Source organism: Buceros rhinoceros, unplaced genomic scaffold (assembly GCF_000710305.1).
Source record: "Buceros rhinoceros silvestris isolate BGI_N320 unplaced genomic scaffold, ASM71030v1 scaffold18672, whole genome shotgun sequence".
In the NCBI taxonomy this organism is placed as follows: Eukaryota; Metazoa; Chordata; class Aves; order Bucerotiformes; family Bucerotidae; genus Buceros; species Buceros rhinoceros.
The window spans coordinates 14893-21063 of NW_010398572.1; positions in this window are offsets into that span (position 1 = coordinate 14893).

A 6171-nucleotide genomic window follows, 5' to 3' on the forward strand; every position below is an offset into this window, starting at 1 on the left:
GTGCTCCCGGCTGGTTCCACGTCGCACCGCGTCTGCAGCCCAGCGTCACCAGCTCCCAAAGGCACTTCGCTGCTGGGCTCGCAATAGCGAGCGCTCGAAGGGCTGCTCATGGGGAGGCACGAGGCTCCTTTTCAGCCCTTGCTGTCTGTCGCATCCTCTGGGAAAAGCTGGAGTGAGTCCCAGGGGAGCAGGGTGTCCCCTGGAGCGGAGCATTGTTGGATAGTGCGCTCACTGCTGATCTCTGTCCTGCCCCTGGCCGCCGGCCAAGGATGCCCAGAGCATCCCTCTCCTTCCTCTGGCTCTTGGCTCAGCTGCAGAAGGAGGGCAGCCAGGGGAGGGTCCTGGCCTTGGAGAGGAGCTGCTGGGCTCCATCCCTTGAACATGCTGGAGGGAAGGTAGAGAACTGCTGCAGAAATTATGCCTCACGACATGCGTTTATTACTCGGCTGACAGCTTGGGTGCATTCTGCTCTGTTCCTGCTCCTCCTGTGGGTGTCGTGACGGTACCCAGGGGTGTTTACAAGGTGTTTTCAGATTCCCCAGGGGAATAGTACTGCGCAAAGGCTTAGAGTGATAAACATTTATAGTGCGAAGATCGTTACAGCTGGGAGGCAACACACTGCAGCTGGCAGTGGAGGGCAGTCCCCAGCCTGCTCGTCTCCACGAAAGCGGCTCTGCCAGCCCCAAGCCCTGTGCTGGGGGGAGACCAGGAGCCCCTGCTCCTCCTGACTGGCTTTGGCTCCTGCCCTGCCACCTTCTCTGAGCATTGCTGCCTGCCCTCCTGCTCACTGCAGTGCTCTGCCTCCCTGCTCAGCGCCGGGGCTGAGTCATGCTCTGGAAAGCGCTGCCTGTCCCTGCCGGCCCCGGCTGCCAGCTCTGCTGGGTGAGGACCCCGGCACTGGTCTCATTAAATCTTGAGAAGCAGATAGTGACCCCATTATGTACTCATCTGGAAAAGTGACTCGGCCGTGCCTGATTACTTTGCTCTGCCTGGAGACTTTTCATGCTTCCCTTGCAGATGTATATTTAGATTTTACCCAGGGGCTTTAATTTCCTCGTTGGCTTGAGAAGCTGTGACAGGTATACAGATATTTTCCCGGTTTCCTCTGGCTCTTTTAGTCTGTCACCAGTTTTGTTAAGAAGCGGGAAGAGATTACGAGTCACTGTAAAGCTTCAGGTCTCCTCGCTCTGCTTGTAACAGGGAGCTGTTTGGAGTGATCGTGGCTTTGTAGGGATGTTTGTTCAGCATCTGCTCAGGTCTGCTCTATTTCTTCTCCCTGCGAAGCAGTCCCAAGTTAACATTCTGGGTTTGCAGCTTTCATGTTTGTCGCTGATGAGCCACACTTAGAGAGGTAAAAATGGGTTTGCAAAGGCTGCGATGACAGTTCTGGGATTCAGCGCGCGAGGCTCTTGCGTCGCAGTTATATAATGGCTCTCGCCAGTTCTGCGGGTAGTTGGGGAGTTTCTTGGTGAATGGTACCTGCCGCCCCTCCTCCGGGCTGCTCAAGAAGGGACTCGTCTCCAACCCCACTATGTCCTCCCGTGGGGGCAAGGGCATAGGTGTGGGGGGGACCGGCTGAGCCTGGTGGCAGTCGGGGCAGCAGGGTGCTGGGGCTGTCATGGGTGCTGCTCGGTGCTCCGGGTAGGGGGGAGTTTCTGAAGTCCGGAGTCTGTAAGGGAGATGCCTTCCCCTCTGCTAGAAGTTAATGTTTTGAAATTGTTAACATTTGAAATGTTAATGCAGAGAACTCTGAAGAGGAGAGAAATCAAAGGCTCTTCTGGTATCAGACACACTGTCCCCCTCTGGGCTCGCAGCCTGCCTACAAGCTCTGTATGTAGCTTCTTACTTTACATAATTTCTCCATCTCTCTCCATCAGCCCAGCTCTTCAAAGGCTTCCTTCTGTTTCCAGCTCTCTTGCTGCTGCTAAATATGCTCTCCTCTGTGCTTTCTGAAATGTTCCCTCTTCCCTGGAACTCCAGTGCTCCGGTTTATTAGAGAGGTCTCCCAAACTGCTGGGGTGAGGCAGTGAGCTGCTGCCAGGTGCCGTTCTTGTACTGCCTGGTTCAGCTGCCAAGACTAAATAGAGGAAGCGAGGGAATAAAATGCAGCCAGTTAATTTCTGCCTGTGTCATGCAAATTTTTCAGGCGCCTTCAAGTGCTGGTGCAGCACTGGTTGGCCAAAGGTTTCCGCAGCTGTGTGGTGGTGCCAGTGAATATTGGTGTTTCCCTGCTCCAAGCTCTTTTCTGTTGGGTTTCTTTGGTTGGCCATGGTGCCGAGCACACTCCAGAAGCGCAGTGGGGGTGGAACATCCACCCAAGCCCAGCGTGGTGGTGGGAGATGATCCCACGGGGTGATGCAGAGCGAGATCCACCCTTCCAAAGGTGGACGTGGCTGCAGCGGTGGTGTTGCCTGCAATAAACATGCTCCAGTGGAGACTCCTGAGTGGAGACGGGGACTTCAATACGGTTGTGGGTTTTGGTGTGGTTTTGGCTGTAACCACTCAGCCCAGTTGCTGTCCCAGTCAGCTGCTGTGATGACAGAAATCCCTGCGGTTTGTGAACTTTTCCTGAAATGCTTTTAATGACAGTTTAATAATAACTCTTAGCGCTTGGTACAGAGCTTCTCACCCCTGGAACTGAAATGCTTTACTGCAAAGGGTAAGGACCATTATCCCCCATGTTCACAGGGGGGGAATAGCTGGATTTTGTTTGTGAGAATAATTATAACAAGTGGAATTAATCAACTTTTCATATGAATGGTGTTTCTTTTTAAAGGCAAATGTCATGAAGGAATCCTAGATACAAAGGAGAACTCACAGTGGTGTAGAACCATCTGACAGCTTCTCGGGGAACTCGTCAGTGCCTGTGGTGCGAAGGCATTAACCCTGCCAAGGCAGCGGGTGGAGGAAACAGAAACGAGTGGAAGTAAATGCAAGACATTGCAGCATTACTGGAGCCCTAGATCCTGGTGAGCAGGGGCTGCAGAGAGCTGCTCTTGCCCTAACCCCAGTGTCCATCTCTCCCTCTGCCCTTCACCTCTCCAGCCGCTCAATGCTCTGGTGCTTGGGAAGACTCTTCCAGCTCCTGAACATCCCCCTGGGTGTTGGTGTGCTCTGTGTGTTACACGGACAAATTTACTGTTTCTGATTTCTTAACTGGAGGACTCAAAGAGTCCATAACCTCCTGCAAAGTCACCGAGGGTTGGGTTTTTTCCCCCTCCTTCTCTGCCCTGCTCTTGCATCTTGGCCCTCTTGGGACTGCAGGCATGCAGAGGCAAAGGGCTGGGTTCTTGTGCTGAGCCCAGGGCAGCAGAGGCTTGTTTTGGCTGGGACCTCTTGGTGTGACAGTAATGCACGTGGTGAAGAATAATAATGGCTCTGTGCACTGTGGGTGTAGGTGAGAGAGTCACTGAGATGCTTTCTGGTGCCACTGCCCTGCTGCTTACATCCCGTTGCTGGTTTTGTTTGGGGAGATGCCAAGACATGGATGCCAAGACATGGATCCTCAAAGAAAACTGATGTCTGGGCAAATCCTCCCCCTGTCTTTGGCAATCTGCTGCTGAGGGCCTCTGCTCACAGGAGAGGGGAAGGCGGGAGCTGTGATCCATCAGATACAGAGCGCTACAGGGGCTGAAATGCCAACTGCGTTTGCGAGTACTTTAAATTGCGAAGCGCTGCTAGGGGCTTGCCTGGCCCTGAGCCGGTGTGGAGCAGCACTCAGGCAGCACTTGACCGCAGCTGCTCGGGGGAATCCACGGCTCTCTCAAGTGGAGCAGCCTCTGGGAAGGGCCAGGTCACTTGGACACGTGTCTCTGTGAACAGCAGGCAGGAGTCAGCTTCTATCCCTGGTTTCCCCCAGCCCCTTCAGGAAGGATTTGATCATCCGTGTCGTTGAAACCCTGATTTTCATTGCACAAGTCATCTCCAAGAAGGATCTGCTGGCTCTCGGCAGCAGCTGAGTGCTGAGGTCCTGCTCCCACGCCGGTGGCCATGTGCCAGAGAGGACCTTCCTCTCCAGGCTAATGGAAAGAAAATGGAGAGAACTTTTAAAATTGGCTCTGGATCAATACCAGCAGAATTTTCTCAGCACTTTTATTAATAAATGCACGCATCCTTTCTGTCCAGAGAGGATTCCTAAGCATCTCCTCTATACTCTAATATCTTTGCAATCTGAACTAATCAATGTATTGGTATCGTATTTTTGACTGTAAAAGAAACCAAAGCTCTTTGGATTCAACCCTCTCATTAACTGCAACTCCACCTGCTTATCGACAGTCAAAGGACATGGGCAGAAGGACCTGTCTTGTTAGGACAAGAGCTACTTGGGTCACTCTTGAGCAGGGCCTGTGGTGCAGGTGAGGCAGCAAGGGGCTTCTGGGGGGCTTCGGGGTCTCTGGATGTGTCTGTGCTCCCACCACGTCCCAGTGTGGAGAAGCAGCACTAGCACTGCTTAGGGAAGGAAAGGCAAAGGAGGGGGGTGGAGCAACATTCTTTTTTTTTTTTGCTTTTGTTTTTTCATTTTGGCCAATTTGTTATTTAACTGAAACAAATGTAATGGGAAAATATATTCTAGTGAGGAAGTAAAGACTCTGTCTTCTGTGATTTTAACTTCCCATTGGAAAAAAGAAGAATTAGTAAACAGGAAAAGAATTTAAAATCTTTACACTTCCTCAAAAATACTGACATATCCAGCCAACTCTATCGAAGAGGGTGTGAGTGCTGGAGCTTAAACAACGCTGCTTTGGGCAGCAGGGTGCTAGACCGCTTGCAGGAGCCTCGCGGTGGGGCATGGAGGTGGTTTTGCAGGGCTGTGCCTGAGCCTTGGCAACCTCAAACCACTGCCAGCTTTTGAAAAGCTATTTTACAAAATGCCTGGTGACAATGTCGGGCATTCCCTGGTCACCAAAGGGCAAAACCAGCGTGTGTGTGCTTCTTGAACACCACTTCAGCGAACGGCTGGGCCAGAGGGAGTGGAAACATTTGTCAACGAATTAGTCGGGTTCTGAACTTTATTAAGCCATTAATGTCACGCTATTGCATTTGTCGGGGTTTTGAAATATAGGGAGCGTTTGTGGTGGTAATAAGACCGTGTGGGACCTTGCTTTCCCCTGGAGTTATTAAATAAAGGGAGGTCAGGACCGGCTTGCAAAGGCAGCACTAACACAAACCAGGCTGCGAGGAGCAGCCGGAGGGGCTGGGTAATAGCCCAGTGGGAAGGTGATTTTCCTAGAACGGCTCACCAGTGGGTCCAGGGAACCAGGGCGCTCATTAGAGAGATGATAATGAGCCTTAATGACTTTCCAGCTTGGGGTCCCTTGAATTATCGCTGTGTTTGTATGAATGTGAGTGCAGGTGTTTCCCAGCCCTTTCCTTTTGGGGGTTTGGAAGTATCTTTACATAGTCGATGCCTTTCGGGGTGACTTTGCGAGATTCCTAAGTCTATTAAACTGGCTTCTTTTCTTACAGAGGGCTTTGCATCCTGGCACTTTCGGGTTGTAGCTCAACGTAACAGGTTTGTTTGTCAGAGGAATGTGAAAAAACCCACCCCCCTCCTGTTTCATCAACTGGTTATAATGGGCTGGGCTGTGCTTTGTTAATAATAAGTTGAATAGGTGCGTGAAAGGTGTTTTGGCAGTGGGGACTGAAAGCCACCTGCATCAAAGGACGTTATTTAACAACGCAGATGCTGCGGGTTCAGTTGAGACTGAAGAAAAATCTGCTTCTTTCTAACTGTTATTTTCAGAAATATTATTACTGCTGCTACTGCTGCTCAGCAGTTCCCGGCCAGCTCTCCAGCCCCCGGCACAGCAGTGGCCTCTGCATAACGCAGACTTCGAAATGAGAACTCAGCAGTTTGTAATGGGCTCTCAAACTAAAATTAAACATCAGTTTCGTGGCTGCCAGTCAGATGGCTGGCGTTTGGTTAGCCGGGCAGGTATCTCTGATCCAGAGGAATCCTTATTCGGACTTTGACGTTACCGAGGTTGTGTTTTGTTGACTTTCACTGCTGGATTGCCTTGGAGAATGCGCTGTACTAACAAGGTGGTTGATGTGACCGTATCCTCGTGTACCTTGGGTAGAAACACAAACACGTGTCCCTGCAGAGCAGGCGCACCCAGCTGTACCTCAGGTTACCTTTACAGCCGTGAGTCTTTCTAGGAACATCCAGTT